Source organism: Felis catus, chromosome A1, assembly GCF_018350175.1.
Source record: "Felis catus isolate Fca126 chromosome A1, F.catus_Fca126_mat1.0, whole genome shotgun sequence".
Taxonomy (NCBI): domain Eukaryota; kingdom Metazoa; phylum Chordata; class Mammalia; order Carnivora; family Felidae; genus Felis; species Felis catus.
The window spans coordinates 197,411,723-197,430,796 of record NC_058368.1 but is presented as its reverse complement, the minus strand read 5'-3'; positions in this window follow the sequence as shown (position 1 = coordinate 197,430,796).

The following is a 19,074-nucleotide window of genomic DNA, read 5'->3' as shown; positions in this document are numbered from 1 at the left end:
CTGCTCACAAGCTATCAGATGAGGCAGCCACATGAGGTTGACCCCAGCTCTGAGGACTGTTGCCCTGCTCTGGGCCAGCCTAGACCCCTGCCTCAATGGCCTCATGAATGGGAAAGAATGGATAAGCCAGGGACTGGAGTGACAGGTCAAGGAGATAAGGATTCTGAGTGCACCATTCATTGTCAAGAGCGAAGACATTTGCATGATGCAAGCCCCACCCCCTGCTTCTTTTTTTTTGGCCCAGAATGAGGGGTACCAGAGCATTCCCTAGCCCCACAAACAGTTACCCTGGGCAGGAACCATGGCAGGGTAGGATCCATAGCAAAGCAACTTCAAGGGCATCAGGTTTGCAGTTTCACGCAGGGAACACTGGACCAGGGCTCACCTGTCCCAGGTGGTCAGTGATTATAAATCTGACAATAAATACATGCCTTAACTTGGAGGAGCTTAACTCTAGGCTTTGAAATTTAATTCCCTGTGCCTCCCGCCACAAATGACCCCTGTCTCCCCACTGCTGGAAATTAAGACCGCCAACCTTCCACAAAGCTGAATTCTAGGTATTTTAAACTAATTAATTAGTTTGTGAAGCATAAATAGATGTGATGCTCATTTAGGAAAATGAATACATGGGAAAGAACTCCACTGGGGCGAAAATTGACATCGCAAAGCATTGACTCTTTAAAGTAAGATCCCTATTCCCGCTGGGAATGTAATTTGAACTACAAAAATTCAGTTTAGCCACAACTTTTCTGGAATACACATAATAGAACGTAAACCAAGGCCAGTTGGAAGGCCTGAGTGCCATAAATCCTTTCTGCAGAAAGATGGCAGGGTAATGATTCCCAGACCTTAATGTGCCTCCAAATCACCCAGAGAGCTCATTAACATGCAGGTTTGGGGGCCTTCCTCCAGATCTACCTGATCATTGGTTCTGAGGATGAGTCCCAAGAATCTGCAGCCTTAACCAGCTCCACGGCAATTGGCAATCTGAGTCACACAGTCGGAGGCTCTGGGCCAGCTCTAAAGGTGTCCGTCTTCCAACACCTGAACAAAGTTTCCCAGAGTTTGTAACCTTGGAGGTTCAGCCCCCGGCACAGGCTCAGTCAGAGACGATCAATTCAGATGCCTTTTCTCACCCAAGAGTTGGACCCCAAGTTCCTGTGACTGAGACCCCCATTTATGAGCATCCAGTGTATCTAAGGTACAAGTTCCTGTGGGCAGACGCTTGGGATTGAAATGCTCCGCAGTTATACGGATGGGAGAGAAGACAAGGAGGGGAAAGGACTTGCCCAGCAGCACCGGGCAGCCCAGCTGGGCACAGGCCCCGTCTTCTGATCCCCCTGCCGATGACTGCTCAGGGTCTCCGCCAAATGGCCCTTCCTCTGAAAGTGAGCTCAGGCAAGAATCAGGTGCCCTTGTTATATCCTGTCCGGAGGCGTAGCCTTCTTTTCTCTGCACTAATCACAGTTGGTAACTTTGTATTATTTCCCAGCCAGACAGCCGACTGACTCCATGAGGCAGGGACCTGTTTTATTCCCTGGAGTTTCTAGCACCACCTGACACGGTGCTCAGCACAGAGTAGAAAGTCAATAAATACTTCTAGACAGACAGAAGTTACAATGGTCTCTCCTACATGCTAGAAAATAGCAATACGGGAAAGGAGAGAGGGGTTCGCCCACAGCTAGGAACAAGTCTGTGCCACGGGGCCAGTGGAGGCAGAGGAAGCACTCTCCCTCGGGCCGCGGTGTCCAGGGTTGGACCCAACGGGCTCTGCCGTAACAGTCTCTCGATTTGCAAATTGCCTTTGCTGAGTCTAGGGTGGGGACAGAGCAGGAAATGAGTGGACATTGCGCTTCCATTTTTGCAAAGGGGGCCAGGGTCCCCGAGGCCACCCAGCTTCCTGGTTTCACTTCGCCCTCTAGTGGCCAGGATATGTCACCGTAGTTTGTGCTGTTCTTCGAAAACCAGAGCATAAATAAACGCATTGGCCTGGCTTGAGTATAATTAATAATTTACATATATGTGAAATGTATTAAATCCACTGAGAGAGTCACTGATCCATTCAACAACTCATCACCGTGCCTGATACATGCCGGAGACAGCGCTGGGTAAAAGGATGTAGCAGTGAGCCTGTCGTGTCCTCTGTCCCCTTCTGTCTTGGGACGGGGAACGACACTCAGGCATTCAGTAAGCGCGCAACACTGGGCGAATGATCCCTGGGACAAGTGTTAGGAAGAAAATACACAGAGCGTGAATACAGAATGTAATCGATGGACCCTCTTCGGGAAGGCTTCGCTGAAGAAATCAGGCTCAAGCTTAGATTGAAAAACTGAAGAAGGGTCAGCACGGAGAAAGTGAGGCGTGGGTGGGAGGGAAGGAAGAGGCAAAGAAGTCGAGGCAAGAAAGACCTCTGTGGGCTTGAGGTAGAGAAAGCCAGGTGGCCCCGGGGTGGAGAAGGGCACAGGGTGAGGCTGAGGAAGAAGCAGGCTGGTATTAGCACGCCCAGGACTTTCCCATTAAGGTGGAAACCGAGGCCCAGAGATGCGACGTGACTTGCTCCTGGTGACAACGGCTTCTGAGTCGTGATGGAGAGAACGAGGGGGGCCAGGGCAGAAACCGAGGGTAGAAAGAGCTGCGGGGTCAGTGGGGAGGGGTGGGGGGTGGGGGCTGGAGGGGGAGGCACCGAATGGCCCGCGAGACAGGAGGAAACGCACGGCTCATCCTGCCCAACAAGCGCTTGCTGGACGGTACCTGCGAGGTCACCGAATCCTCCAGCCCAGAGAACGGGGGTCTGGTATAGCAGGGGATGGCGGGGCACCGGCCCCCACGCGGCGTAAACTCCGGCCTGGAGAATTCCCTGTCGCCGAGATGCTCCAACCTTCGGTCCCACCTCGGATGAAGCTTCAGCTCCTTGGAAGGACTCCACCTGCCCTCAGAATGCTGCCCTCCCAGCCTCCAAGCGCCCCGGTCCTAGGGCCCATCTGCCACCCCGCCAGGGGCCGGGGGACTGCACAGTCCACACGGACCCTGCCCGCCAGGCCGCCCCAGCCTGGACCAACCAGCTGCTGCCACCCTAGCTGCCTGCCCTTGACCCTTGGCATGCAGACTCTTCTCCCTCAGTTCACTCTTTCCCCTTTTCCCGGCCCGGCCAACTGCTGCTCGTTCTCCGGGTCTCAGCTTGGACACCGTCTTCTCCAGAAGCCTCTTCTCTTCTGTGTCCCCAGCAGCCAGCTCCGTGCCTGGTGCTTAGAAAGCGCCCAGAACCACTCCTCAAATACGTAAGTGATGGAAAAGAAGTTACCCTGCCCTGAATCACCTGCCGCTCACCGCCCTGAGCCACCTTTCTCATTTCCGACGGCCCAGCGCCCTCTGCCCTCTCTGTGCCTAAAGGGGCCTGCTTGCTGCTGTAATCTGGCCGGAGAGAAAGCAAACTGTTCTATCCCAGCCCGGCGGCCGCTCGTCAACCTTATTCGTCACGGCGGCTGCTGGTGTCCCCTAACCTCCCCGGGGGAAAGCAGAGGGAGAAGCAGTGAGGAGCATCTGCATTTCAGACTCACCAGGCGTTTCTATCCACCACCACCCCTTGATTTCCTGGCGGCTAGGAACGCATTTGAAAGTTGGGTTTTCCTCTCTTACCACTTCCAAAGCATAACAGACCTCTAGGCCCCAAAAAAACCTGTACAAACGCCCAGTGACTCGGCTTATCCCCTGGCTCGCACGCAAAAGGGATCCCGGTGGCTCTGATCAGTCAACGGCACCTATCTGTCGAAGGCCTCCTATGCGCCAGGCTGTGGCAGGTGATTTCAGTCAGTGGGAAACAGTCAGGCCCTGTCCCCGCCCTCTCCAGGGCTCACATTCTAGCAGCAAATGCAGAATTAAGCAATTATTACACAATTATTCGATGACGATGGAGATGCAAACTGGGGAGGAAAGGTGCAAGGTACCAAGAGAACACAACCTGAGTGGCCCGGTCTCACCTGGGAGGTCAGGCAGCTGTCCAGCGAGTTGAAGGACGAGTAGGTGTTAATTAGGCAAAAGGGGGGAATGTGTGATGTGTGTGTGCACCCACGTGTGCGTGGATGCAAAGATGTGGGAGGATGTATAGCCACGGGTACAGCGTGCACGCATGCGTCACATGTGTGAGCCCACACACCGCATGTATTGCATGCACTTGTGCACGCACCCACAGGCCACAAACGTATCCGTGCCCAGGTACGCAGGTGCAGGTGTGTGTGTGTGTCCCAAGTGCATGCGTGTCTCTTACAGAGTCAGACAGTCTTTAGCCTCTGGGCCTCCTTCCCACCATAATCGCTTGTCATTGTGAAGCAGATTTCAGAGCTTCTCTGAATGGAACGGTGGTTCTCAAACCATTTTTGGCTCGCGGACCATTTCGATAACAGTAACAAGAGCTGCTCCATGTAAATTGTGAGGCAGCTGTTGTGCCGGACCCTTGATGTGTCTTCTCTCGTCGACTCCAGCCACGCCAGGAGGCAGGCGTGGGTATTGTCCCATTTTGCAGAAGAGGAAACAGAGGCTCAGGAAAAGGAGGGGTCTTTCCCAAGGTCACCCAGCAAGTTAGTTCTGGAGCTGTGATTTGAGCACAGGTCTGTCTGACTTCAAAGCGTGTGCTCTAATCCGCTGAGCTCTCTCCCCTGTCACCAAGGCAAGGGCAACAGCGGAGGGGCCATACGGTGGGTCCCCTCCCACTGTTACCGCACAACACCCTCCCAACACTGAATAGAAAGCCTTCAGTGAAGCCCTGTCCCAGTTCAACCGCCGAGTCGCTGTGTGACCTTGACGAAGTCCCTCCTCTTTTGTGGCTCTTAAGAGTTTCCTGAGCTCTGCTATTCCATGGGGCAAGCTTAGTTCTACCACCCGCGAATGACAGGCAGGTTACATACTCTCTTAAGAGCTGTTTCCTCATTCTCCAAAGCGGAGCTAACAGTGGTGCTTTCCAGACAGCTCTATAGCAGGGATTACCAGCCCCGTCATACGAACTTCTCAACCCACCGACTGCCTCGTGATGCACGCTTGGCAAATTGCAGCTGTCACCGATGCTGAGAATCCAATGGACCGGGGTTCAAAGGTCCACTCTGCCTTCTGATGGCCATGTGACCTTGACAAAAGTTACTTCACTGTCCAGCTTTCCTCACTCGTACGACAGGAATAAAAATAGGACCTACTTCAAAGGCTTGTTTGAGGAATAAATGAGATAATGCACTTAGCACAAATTGATTGCCCTGCCAATGTTAGCTGATATTACTATTTGTGCATATTGTGCAAGATTATAAAAAAGATTCTCCGGGGTCTAATTTTCTTCCAGTTCAAGATTTTAGCAGAAAATGCAAGGAAGCATCTGGTTTGACCAGGTTTGCTAGAAATTGGATTGTTTGTAAAAAATTTTTTTATAAAACCAGACCCGGCTCATGGGTCAATGGAAAGTTAGTTTCCCTTTGGCTTCGAGGCCAAGTGGTTCAGTGCAGTTTATTCTGGTGCTAGCTCACAGTTTTGTTAGGTTCAAGGCCATGACCATGAGTAAGTAATTCGCTCTTGCCAAAAACTGTAATCATGGTCATATTCTAAATATTTATACTGCAAGATCCCAAACCTGCCCAACCTTCAGGGGCCACAGGTGACGCTCACTCAATGGAGTTCATTCACTCATCCAACTCACGATTGTTGACCATGCACCTCACGCCAGCCACTGGGCGCTCAACATGCTGGGACGGAAACCCGTGGGCAGGCTTGGCTGACTTGGGAGAAGACTGAATCAGGGCCCCCAGGGAAGGTAGTTGCTCCTGGGTGGTGCAGAGCCCTACAGAGAAAGCAGGCGTCTGACAGTGTGGCCTGTCCGAGCTGCAAAAGGTCCTTGGAGGTCATCTCAGCCAACACACACATTTGACAGGTGGAGAAGCAGAAGGAAGGGAGAAAGAGAGCCATTGAGATCACAAAGCTACGATAGAACCCCGCTTTCCTGACTCCTAGGTCACCGCCTCTCACCGTGAGCCCTCTCCCTTACTCCCAGATAACCTCAAGATTTCATGTCCACTCTACACGGAACAGGGAGTTCTTGAGACACTGTAGCCCACGAATCACCTCAAACATTCACAGTAAGAATTAAAAAGCAACCTCACTAATCACACTATCTCCCATTTCCTGGGTGACCATTCAGTGCCAGATACTTTGGGAAGCATTTCACATGCCTCTCATTTACTACTCAAGACAAGCTCATGGGATGGTCTTTGTTATGCCATTTTATGGAAGAGGAACTTGTGAAGAAAGGAAATATGTCCTAGAAGCTTCCCAGAGGACTTCCCTTATCTGCAGTTAGCCAGAACTGGATCGTGTGGTTGCCCTAGTCGCTGCAGAAGGCTAGAAAAGCAAGAGTCTATGTTCAGTCACTACCTACAACTGGGCTCCACAGCAGAGAAGTGGGAGGAAGAAGAACTTTTCCATGAGCAGTCAACCTTGCAGAAGAGTCCTGAGAAGGAAACCCAGGGGAAGGTGCAGGAGTGCTGTGAGAGGTACCCATACGTACGTAAGATTTTGTCCTTATAAGTAATAACAGCAGTGCTCATCCCTGTGGCTTGGAGGCAGAGTCTACAGAAAAGCGGGATGCCGATAATTCTAGGTAGTCCTGTGCTTTCCCTATGGACGTGGCAGGCAAGGGAAAAATGAAAGGAAGCCAACTGCCTCGTGACCCTGACCACTAACACTGACATTAGATGACCTCGCAATAACCCCAGCCCAGGGAACAATTGGTCCCCAGCTTCCCTTCTCGGTTTGTAGGTTATAAATAAAGTCTGAAGGGGGGAAAAAAAAATAAAGTTAGTTTAAGGACAGTGGTGGAATCCCTCCGAGAGGAGAAAGCTTTTGTTTAGAAAGCGCGTTGATGGGCCATTTTGTAGTCAAAAGTCAGCCCTCTGGCCAAGGTCTAGATCAGGGATCGGCTAACTTTTCCTCCAGAGAGCCAGATAGAAAATATTTTAGACTTTGTAGACAATATAACATGTTTGCAGTTGCTGCAGTCTGAGTAGTGTGAAGGGAACCACGGATCAGGTCAACAAATAAGTATGGTCAACAAATAACAGGTCAACGAATAAGTATGGCCGTGCTCCAATAAAACTTTATTTATATGAACGGGTGGAGGGCCAGATTTAACCCACAGGCCATTGTTGGCCAACGCCTGCTCTGCATGGCAAGTTACATAAGCCAGCAACTTTGGCTAAAGATATCAAAGTCCAACACAGAGGAGTCTACACAGGTATAGAAGAGAAACAGGCTGGGTGGGGTCCGTGGTAATGTGGAGAACCCGTGACTTAGGGGAAGGGGGCAAAAAGCAATGTGGCCAGATCCTTTTTTTTCAAGAAAAGCAGGAATGCAGAGATTTATATCCTCTCGTTTTTAAGTGTTGGCTGTCATTTCAACCTCTAAATCTGATGCACACCAAAGCCAACCCCATCTGGGGACCAGCACAACTTGGGGGCAACCGGCTTGTGACCTCTGGCCTAGAAGACCAACCTCCTTGAGCAAAGTGCTTTGACAACCAAGTACACATGACACGTTTGAGTGACACAATCCAGGAAACTTAGCACAAAGCCAGTCTGACCTATTGCTAATGGAATGTGCAACGGCCACCGTCCTGCCTGGCGGCCGGGCGTAGGTCGGAGGCCTCGCACAGAAAAGGCAGCAATTAGCCAGTCCGTACCCTATTTCTCTTCCTACCTCACTAATGTTTTCCTTTCCATACGCGGTGGTGGCATCTTCAGCACTCTGTGACATCAGCTGCTGTGGAACATTCCTCACACAGACCTCCCTTATGTTCCTCAGAGGAGAAATGAGGTCACATGCAGAAACGTACTTTGCAAACCGTAAAGCTACCTCTACGTCAACTTGACCGGTTTCTGGCTTCCGTAGCCCCAAACGCTAACTCGAAGATTCTGGTAATGAGTGCATTTTTTAGAGAGAGGTCAAAATAGCCCATCAGCAGGACAGACACAAAGCGAAAGGGCTCAAGGAGATTACTTGCTGGTAGGAAGGCCCTTAATCTGTGTCCAGCAGGGCTCCCAGGAAGCCCAGACACTAAACGCCCCGGGCTACAGGCAACTCAGCACGTGACACCATGACACCCGGTCCTTGGCCGTCTTTTTAGCTACTGTCCTCACCTATTCACTGACTTGTTTGTTCTTCCCACCAGTTTCTGTAAACCCCAGGCGTCTCGAGTTCCTCTCCTGCCCAGCTCACCTCTCCATCATCCGGTCTCCTGCCCTGCTATTTGCCCGGAGCCTCAGCTTTAAGGATACACTGACCTGCCCTCACTCTTCTCTCTGTAAACCACCCTATCGATTCCTTCTGCCATAGCTGGGGGCAGAGAGGGGAGGGCAAGACAGAGACAGAGGGGGACAGAAAGGCAGACTTCGTAGCTCAGAGGTTGTTCGGGCCCAGGACCACCGAATCTAACTCAGTTCAAATTGTGTGCCACACCAGCAGGTTTCCCGTGCTTCCTCAACACCTGTGGTCCTTCGGAGATGCCTCAGGGACCCACGTAGGTGAATTAATCACAAGAGATGGTGGGGAGTGGGGGGAACTCAACAAAGCAGTTCCATCTTAGCTGTTTTGCATAATACCACAGTCCTTCAAAAAACCGTGCTCCAAAGAACGATGCCATTGCCTTAAAAAAATAATAATGTATGAAAACTCCCATGCCTGTCACGGTGCCTAAAACAGGTAAGCAACTGAGGTGAGCAATGTCTTCTGGCAAAGGGCAAGTCAGGAAGCCTCGGGCCTTGTTTTTATTTTGCTCAAAATAAAAACAGCTTCGGTGGGTCTCAGATGGGAAAAGGGTATCTGTTCACACAATTCAAATTACCTACCTGGTTGGTAATGACATTGGGGAAATGAGTATGACTTTGTAGCCACTTAGATATGAATACCTGTTGATATCCGCCTAGAGGCGGTGCAGGGAACTGTTTCTAGTCTCCCATCTGCAAGATCGTGAAGTGTTTCTGGAAGCTGCCATGAGAGCCGGCTCATCCCTGCTGAGGGGACAGACCAAACTGGGGCCACCCCGGGGATTGACCGGGGCCGACACTCTTGCAGCGTCTCAGTTCCTGAGGTCTTCACCTCGTTGATTACAAGTCCAGACTTCGGTGTGGTCTGCAGATTTCTCCCAGGGGACCGGAAATCCCGGGTCTCATGGGGAAGTCAGGGGCCTCGGCCGGCAGGGCTGTATGATGTGGAGCCCCAGGGAGAGGCTGGCATGAGTAAAAGGATGTGTTCTGTCAGCTGAGCCCAAGACCACAAGCCCTCCGCACCCTGCTGCTGACTCAGCCGCCAGCTCAAGTCGACAGCTAATTTGGGAGGGGGATTTGCAGGTGCGAACACTGACCAGCTCCAAAAGAATAGAAAAGGAATTAATCATGTCATTTTAGAATCCTATGTTCTCAGATCTTCAGGAGCTTAGGATCTCATGCCCAGGAGGAGACAGAGAGGCTCCGATATTGTGACTTTTTTCGGTTCGTGGGCTCTGGGGGAAGACAGACCTGAACTCAGGGCCACCCAGAGGCTTTTGGCTAAAAAGACATTTCCTGGAGGGGCATGGGGCAGCTCACAAGAGGGAAGACAAGAGATGGCTTAGGACAAACTCAGAGCAGACTGCAGAAGCCATCTGGCAATCTGCTCTGAGCTCCAATCAACAAGTCCTGAGGATTTCTTCTGTTCTCAAAGGATGAGCTCAGGGTTCCAAGTCCTGGAAGAGAGACATTCCCATTGGACTTTTCCCTTGCCTCACCAGTGTGATTTGAAGAAAGTCTCAGGTATCATAGTGACAAGGGGAAGACATCTGATTTACCCCCCAGCAAGACCATAAACACGGAGTGTGACAGAACTCCCAAAGGGAACCCAGGGGCTCTTGGTAGGTGGGAAAGCTGCCTGGGACCATAAGCAATGACATCGACAACCACGTACCTGCCACGGGCTTCCCAGAGAATTGAACACCCACGTATTGCCTGGCACAGAGGAAGCCTTTTGTTAACCCATAGTGACCTCTGTCGTAACTTGTGCTCCTGTATAGAGCTGGACCCCTCTGTGGCGTGCCTCAACACTAACTGATCCCCCTTCCCCTTGAGAATCATGGTTCTAGGGACCTTGAATGTAAAGACCATTTGGCTGGGGAACTCTGGGGAGGTTTTATTGACCACAAGCATAGCTCCTGTCATTGAGAGCCAACAATATCTGGGATGGGACAGACCATAACTCAGAAAGAGACTCTCATGTGGACTTTATTCTCTTCATTATCCCAGTAATGCTGTATGTGTTGCCCCCGCTAATCTAATCGGGTGCTAAAAGCCTAGTTGCATCATACCCTTAGGTCAGAAAAGGAGATACAGAAACCCTTTCTGAAGACACAGACCCAGTGACCTTATCTCCTCTTACTATTCCGCAAAGTCAGGAGCGGGCTCCTTGGACCCTCCAGCCAAACCTCAAAAACCCCCAAAGCAAGTGCAGACAGAGGGCGCCCACCTGCCCCATGGTGCCCAACTAGGACTTGTGAAAGGGATACCTTAAGACCCCGGAGTCGGAAGGCGTGGTGCCTTCCCTTGGGGTGTATTCTGACTTCAAAATCAATTATGCAGAAAAGGGAGAGTAGATGGAAAGTCATTCCACAATCGTCTGGCCAGTCAAAGCCACCCCGCACTGAAGGACAGCAGGTGACGTGTAGCAGGTCTAACGCTGGCCTTTGAGCCTCCCTTCGGTCTACCCCGCTCTTTGACACTAGGAACCATTTACTGTGTGGGGAGAGAAACAATATTCCTAGCTATTATTTATGGAGTGCCTCTGGTGGGCAGAACGTTTTACCCACGTTGTCTCAATTCATCACCACGACAGCCCTGAGGAGCACATCGCTTTGTTCTTTTTTGTAATAGCTACCTGTGCTGCTTGAGCAAGCAGAAAGCTTTGCAGTGGATTGCAAGAATTCTGCTTCCACTCACGTTGCCCTGGATGTCCCTCTGCCCTCAGAAAAGACTTAAATGAAACCAAATGGCTGGGGCTGGACAGACGGGGCAGGATGGCCCTATCTGAGAAAGTCCAGTCCCTGGCTCTCAGTTCCACCAACTCTGGTTCCAGAGGCAGTAGTCCCCAATGACTCCTGGAAGTCAGAGCCAACGTCAGCTCCGGGAGAAGAAGGAAAGAGAAAACAGAGATAGACAGGGGTCCACGATGGCCCTCCTGAATCCAAAGCTGTCCCTTGGACATGAAGAGACCACCTGACCCCTCTGGTCCCCCGGCAGGGGCAGGGATGCCCAGGCCAGGACATTATTTCTGTGGAATCTTCCCACCGATGACTCTCCCGGCAGGACCAGCTGTTTGGCCATGTTTAAACTGTCACCCAGCCAAAGCAACTTGGTGACACGCCCAAACTCCAACTCAGCACACACACCAGGTCTGTAGCCCGCGCCAAAACTTTAAAACATAATTTGAACCAAACAGCCAGTCAATTTAAAAGTACCGCCAGCAGAGAGCCAATGAAACTTAACAACAAAGAAAACTGAAAATAAAAAGTAAATACATCTATTTATCTACGGACAGATAAATTTCATTCATTGCTTAACTTTGCCTTTTTCCAGAGAGGATCAAAGGTGTTAAGAGCCGAACCAATTTTTATTTTTTTTTAAACAGCGTTAAGCATGTCGCGCAAATTTCAATGATATCACAAAAGTCCAACTTAGGTTAACATCCAGAACATAAAGTGTTTTTGCGTGTGTGTGTATGTGTGAATGTGTATGTGTATACACACGCACCCACCTGTGTCTGCTCACTACTCCACAGGGTCCGAAACACGAGTTTCCTTCTTTTCTGTCCCAAAACATACAAAGATGTCATAACCCTATACTTTCCACCTGAGTCATGCGTTCATTCTTTCAGAATCGCTTATTGAAATCCAACCACGTGGCACCTGCTGGATCCGATGTGTCAGACACAGTGGCCAAAAAGCCACATACAGTCGTCGCACCCACAAAGCTTACACTGAAGACGGATGGAACCCAGCAACGTGTGCCCTGTGCGGAGACTAGGGTGCTCGCATCCACGGGCCCTCAGAGCTGGAAGGCGCCGAGAGGTCATCTCAACCAGTTTTCCAAAGGGCAGTCATTCATCTACCAACCTCATGGGTCTTGCCATATGCCACGACCACCTTGATATATTTCTCTGTATGCCCTCATCTATTTAAACACTTTTTTAAACAAATTTTTTAATGTTTTTTTTATTTATTTTTGAAGGAAAGAGAGAGACGGAGCATGAGCGGGGGAGGAGCAGAGAGAGAGAGAGAGAGAGACACAGAATTCCAAGCAGGCTCCACGCTCTGAGCCATCAGCCCAGAGCCCGACGCGGGGCTCGAACTCACGAACCGCGAGATCGTGACCTGAGCCGAAGTCGGATGCTCAACTGACTGAGCCACCCAGGTGCCCCTTAAACACTTTTATTTTAAGGGAAAACTCTACATCACTGCCATGAATGGAAAACCAAGATCACTTGTCATTTAAAGAAAAAGCGACCATAAAAATAAATGAAACGAAAACAAAATAATGTGATTAAATTCTCCTCCAGGTAGAGACATCCAGTCCAAGGAAGACTCTGAGCTGGGAGTCTGCTCTCGCTTTCTGAAAAAAAAAGATCAGGAAGTATTTCAAGGTGTTAAAGATATATGAACACCACTGAGACAGTCTCCTTTCCTTAATCGGGAGGATTAAAGGAGGATTAAATTCTGCACAGCTTTCCATTATGTGATTTAATCATTTATAATGTTGTGATAATTAGTCACAGTATGTAGGGAATCGTGATCTAATTCAGGCTTCTCATTTTCCAGAGGAAGGTGGGGCCCAGAGACAGGTGGCAACTTGACCAAGGGCAAACAGCAACGCCGAACCCCGAGTCCCTGTGTTTTTGCCCAGATCACTACGTTCTGCCACAAGTGGGCTGCAGATCACCCAACTTACATCTAAACAAATTCTTATATTTGCAATCCACCATGACTGAAGACCGGTCTTAATGCACCTTACTTTTAGACGGGAAGAAACGAAACCAAAATTCATCGTCAACTGGCAGCCGTGGCAATCCCTCTCATTAGCAAAGATGGAAAGTTTTCTTTTTTTTCTTTTTTCCTACGTTCTGCATCCGCTCACTTCCTGTGTGTTATGGAGCTTCTTGTGATAGAAATATCCATCAAGATCCCAAATAAAACCTGGAAAGCGTGTAGAGACTTCTGAATACCCCGCTGTTCAAACAGGATCCCTAGATAACCTGTTTTGAAAAAGAATTCAGTCGGGAAAGAAGACCCAGCCCCACCTAAGGACTCTTTGTCCTATAAAACCCCCAGTGTGCACATCCTGTGCTCAGGCCCTCACGGTGTATTGATTATCACATTTTAAATCAAGCATAGGAGATAGAGGGAGGAAAACTCCTCTCTGCCGCACGAACAAGGTCATCTGCAGTTTGCCTGCCCTTGGTCGACCTCAAAGAGCAGCTTTCAGCACAGTCCCAGGGAAATAATTGGATGTCAGAGTACACAGAAGCCATCAGCCTATCAAGGAGGGCGAGTTCCAGCATCCTCGCTCATGCTGCTTCTCTGGGAAGATGAAACCAGGGTTTCAAAGTTCCCCTCGCAGGACAGGAGGGAGAGAAAAAGAGACCTGACAGTTCGTGACATTGGGCCACTTTTGCCTCTTCCCTGTGACGCTGGCACGGGCACATTTTAAGGCTCCTCGGATGGGCCAAAGTCCATGTTTTATGGTGACAATTCTTTCTTAAGTTCAGCTTTTCCCTGCCCGAGGGAAGGATTCTGGCTTAGCCCCCCACCCCTCCCCCCGACAGACTATACCCATCTATCTTGTTTGAGCAGCATAACCCTGTGGCCCCAGGGCTGGTGCCGTGTGAGGTCCCGAAAGCAAAGAGAAATGACTCTTGTTCCTAATGTGGAAAGAGCAGGACTTCCTATGATACAGCTGGCGTTTCCTGAAATAGAATAGGATTTGAGCAAACGGTTTTCACTAGGCGGGCAGGAAAAGTTGAGTGTGGTTCCATGTTTCATTAGCGGTGAGTCAGACTCTCGCTCCTGGGCACTCACTCATCCTGCCTGGGTCTGACTTGTTTCCAGTTATCATGCTCAGCCCGTTGGATTCCCTCTTTGCCAATGCTCAATGTCCTGCCAGTATATCTGATCTCCTGGGGAGGCCACGCCTCTGTCCTTAACTCTTATGTCATTTACACCCAGTTACAGTTTCTATTTTGATATTGATTAGGTCTTGATCAACCACTCGTGTCCATTTCCAAAACCCCTCCCGTCCAGGGCTTCCTCCTTCCGGGAGAGATGGTGATTTATGTTTATCTCAACCAGAGGCAGGGCTTCTTCTGGAACTGTTTTCAAATTCGGGGCATATGCCCAGTTACTCCCGGAATTCACTGGAGAAAGGTGTATCGAGGGTGCTGACTCCACAAAGACTGCCGTGGACGTGCTGCCCCACCCGGAGTCCAGCCCAGACTCTCCATCCCTGTCTCCAACTGGACTTCATGCAGTCAACATTTAGCGAGTCTTGACTGAGAGCCAGACACTGTGCTGGGGCTACAGACGTGGAAGGGCCTGGTCCCTGGTGCCATGATCGCACTCCAACCTGGAACGGACTTCACGGAGCTGTTACCAAGTGCCGTGGGAATCACGGGGAGAAGCAACGCGACCTGGCACTCCCTGCCTCTCCAGCTCGGATCACAGTGCCCTTGTCCTCCTCATTCTGCACTGGCCTCCTTGTCCTTCGTCCTGTTCCTTGCTTGCCCTTCTACTCTCTTGCCTGGAATGACCTTTCCCCACCTCTTCACTTGGCCAGCTTCTCACCATCAATCAGCCTTGGTTACACATCCTCCTCAGAGACCTATCACATTACCTCTTACCCCCGGATGCATTTGTCACTCTCTGACATTACCTTGCTTATTGACTTGTATACAACATATTGTCTGTTTCCTCCGAATAAAATGTCACCTCCACAAGGGCAGAAACTTTGAATCTTGTATTCATCACTATATCCTCAGGATCTCGGACAGATCTGGCACAGATGAGATGTGCCAACAGTAAATACTTCAGGCTTGAATGAATGAGTAGCCTACGTGGGGAAACCAGGAAAGGCTTCGGGAGGATGTGACTTTGGGAGGCTTCCAAGTGAACGGTTAGGCAGGTGAGAAATCCCCAAACAGAGACGTGAAGCGTGAGAGGAATGAGGGACAGCAGTGAACTACTCGGGAGGGATCCACATGGAGGCTGAAAAAGTAGGCGGGGACCCCATGGTGATCATCTCTGGATGCCAACCTCAAGAGGTTTTCATGTTTTTTCCCTCTAGGGCTGTGATGAGGTCATGCATCAGTTACATCAGAAGGAGGCAGCTCATCATATTTTTGGTGAGAGGACTTCCGCCTACCCAGTCAGAGAATCAGGATTCACTCTATGAAATCAATCGCTCAGGCCCTTTCTCCGCCTGAAGAAATAAAGATGAAAGGAGAAACGATTTGCCCAGAATCTGCTGCTGGGTGGCAGGGCTGGGATTTGAACCCAGCAGTCGGACAAGTCCATGCCTGATGGCCTTCCTGTTCCTGGGACTGGAGAGGGCTTCTTGACTTTCCATGAAAGGATGGGCAAGACGGGGTGTTCCGGATTCGTTGCCCTTCCCACTTTCAAGCGTGGGCTCAGGTGCCGGAACATCATCCACCACCCTGCCCGTCCAGAATGTTGGCGTTGGCTGCCTACATTCTGAGGCCTTCGCTGAGGACGCCATGCATGGCCTTGACTGACTCACCCCGCTCAAATGTAATCTCACTGGGTCTCATGCTGCTAAAGACCTGATCTCTATCTTCAAGAATGTCCCAGGGAAGCAGGAGAACAAGCCAAGGTTGAAAAGGTGAGATAGGATTGATGCTGAGGAGTCTCTATGAAAAACACACACCTGACGTATTCACTCCTCAACCCCTTCAGTGGCCAGACAGTGCCATCAGGATAACGTCAAAGGTCCTCGTCAGGACTCTGTCTGGTCAGCTTCAAAGGTCAGCTCAGTGGCCACGTCTTCAGGCCCCGTCAGCCCTTCTATTTTATGTCAGATCCCCCTCTGTGTGCTCACAGCACCTTGTGTCTCTCCTTCATAGTTCTTGCCACAGTGACAGTGTTGCGCTCGTGGGCATGATTATTTGACATCGGTCTTCCTCGCTGGAGTGTGAGCTCCAGGAGGGCAAGGCCATGTCTAGTTTCCTCCATATGCATTCTCATAGCCCAGCACAGGACCTGCTCACGCTGACTGCTCAATAAATATTGGCCGAATGAGTGGTCTCAGAATCGAGAGTTACCGGACAAGTGGCAGTGGGCGAATTGTTTAACCTCTTTCATTTTCTTACTCGCAAAATGGATTATATCAGTTCTGTGTCCTTTTCAAAGTGGTGAACTAAAACTGAGCGCATTATAAGTCGCTGAGTGCTGTATAGATTATTTTTATTAAGGAACTGCTGATAGAGTGTATCCCCAGGATTTGGAGCACTTCCAGAAATGTCAATATCTCAGACTGAAACTGAGCCCTCAACGGATAGGGCCGTGACCTGCTCTCCTTGTTGAGATGGAGGTGGCCACAGGGACAGGCTTGAAGCCAGCCGGGGACCAGGGCCCCTCCTCAAGAAACCATGCTTGGAACAGGACAGATTTTCTGCGACTCAACCGTGACAGGGCAAAGGTCATGGTGGATTGTTAGGACAGGCTGTGGGGATGTGGTCTAGAAGGGAAAACGAATATACAGATGCGCCCGTGTGTCTCCTGCACAGGCTGAGTGGGGGGAGGTCCTGAGGCGTAACGTCCCAGCTCCGAGGACGCTGATATCCCGTATGAAGAAGCGAACTTTCCACACTTCCCTGGGAGACGCATCCACCAACTCATCCGTAGTCAATTATTGCTAAATATCTTCATCCCTAACCCCATCTTCTAGCAGAGCCAAACCCTGGTTTCTACTCACCTGGTGGCGAGAACCCCAGTTTTGCAGTCGGAAAACCCAGACTCCAGTCTCGGGAAACAGAAAAGCTACCAAAGATCGAGCTCTCGCCGTGTGCCGGGCACCGTGCTTTGTTTCGTGTGACCTGCTTTGTTTCGTTTCCTCTTCCAAGAGACCCTCTAAGCAGCCAGGAGGGACAGCAGCCTCATTTTCCAGAGGAGGAAAACAAGCCTCGCCACCCACCCGAGGTCACACAGCTGCATCTTCAGCTCCGTAAGTCCGTCTCCTGATCCATATAACGCAAATCGACCTCTCACCGCGGGGTAGTCTGGCAAATCGAGTGGGCTGACGTAGGGAGTCATGGAAGGCCACCGGCTCCGTGGGCCAGGAGCGGAAACATCACCTTAAAGCTCGCTGGAGATGCTAGAAGTCGGGCTCCCATTCTAAACCTACTGGGTCGGAATCCGCCTTGTAGCAAGATTCCCAGGCGATGGGTACACACTTCAAGGTTCGGGGAAGCACTGACGTAAGAGGTCACCAGCCCCCACTCTCACTTGTCGAGCTGGTATTAGACTCATGACCGTCCTCTCGGTTCGGTTAGCGAGAGTCTGGTGCTCCACGCTTTGATTACTCCTGGGCCAGCCCTCCTCGAACTTTCACGCTGAATACAACTCTCGAACGGGCATACAGATTCTGGTTGCATCGGTGTGGGGTGGGGCCCCAGGGCCCGCATTTCTAGCACGCTCTCGGGTAATGCAGCAGACTGTCAATAACAAGGAACCGGACAGAGCAAATACCTGAATCGGCAAAGCGGGAAACCAGACTCTGCAGGGATGGCACTCTTCGTGGGGGGCGTCCGCTCCACACGCGCACCTAGAGAGCCAGCAGCACCTCTGCCTTGCCCGTGTGGCCACCACCTCGCTCTGTACCTGTCACGAGGGAGGCATGTGTCACCACTGAAGGAAGGAGTCAGCTCTCCCCCGCCCCCTGCTTCTCACCTGACCCCCGTCCCGTGGCTTCCTGTATTTACGAAATCCCATGCGACTCACGGTGGCCCACGAGGCCCGACCAGCCCTGGGTCCTGCCCGCCTCCCCGAACCCTTCGTCCTTCTCCCCTTCCCACTCATTTCTACGACACCAACCTTTTCCTGTTTCTCAAACGCACCAAGCTTTTTCTTGCCTCAGGGCCTTGGCACCTGCTTTTCCCTCTACCTGGGATGCCCTTCTTCCGGCCCTCATCATTCATACCTCACCTCAAATTTCACCTCCTCAGCAAGGCCGTCCCTGACTGACCTGTCTCACCTGGTACACACACGCCCACCCCACCCCAAAACTCTCCATCATACATTCTTTTCTTATCCCTTATCGAGCTGAAAATATTTTCTTTTCTTACTTGCTTTTTTTTCCCCCCCGATTCTCTTATCGGAAAGCAAACTTCATGAAAGCCGTGACATCGTCGACAACCCCCCGGCCCTCAATAAATAGCTGTGGAATGAATAGAGAAATGACCCCACACACCCTGCCAAGAACCCAGAATTTGCACCCTGTGTGGCTACAACAGGAAAAGGAGAGATTGAGCTCTATGTGAAGCCAGAAGAGAAACAATCACTTCCCCCTGGATGAGGAAGTAGGTGTAGTCATCAAGGCAGACTTCCTGAAGGAGGTGAGGTTTACACTTCCCCTGGAAGCATGGGAAGAATTTTTTGGGGGGATGAGGAGTGGAGCGGCCACCCCAGGCAGAAAGAACAGCTGGGGCAGACCCGGTGGGAGGGCTTAGGGAACACAACGTACAGCTGATGGGTGGAGACTCAGTACCTGCCCTGTCCCTGCCCAGCCCAGGGCTTCAGGCGGGGCAGCCCTCGCTGTAGGTGTGACAGAGTCTGGCAGGGCCCCTGCAGCCGAGCAGCTGAGGTCACTCTTCCCTCAGGCAGGCCTAGTCACACCCTTTAGCCAGGATGACAGAGCCCAGCTCTGTGAAGCAAGACGAGGCATTAGTAGGGGCCAGGTGGGCCTGGGGGTCAGGCCCCACCTCGCCTCGCCTCCTTTCCTCACCCAGTGGGCAGCTCTG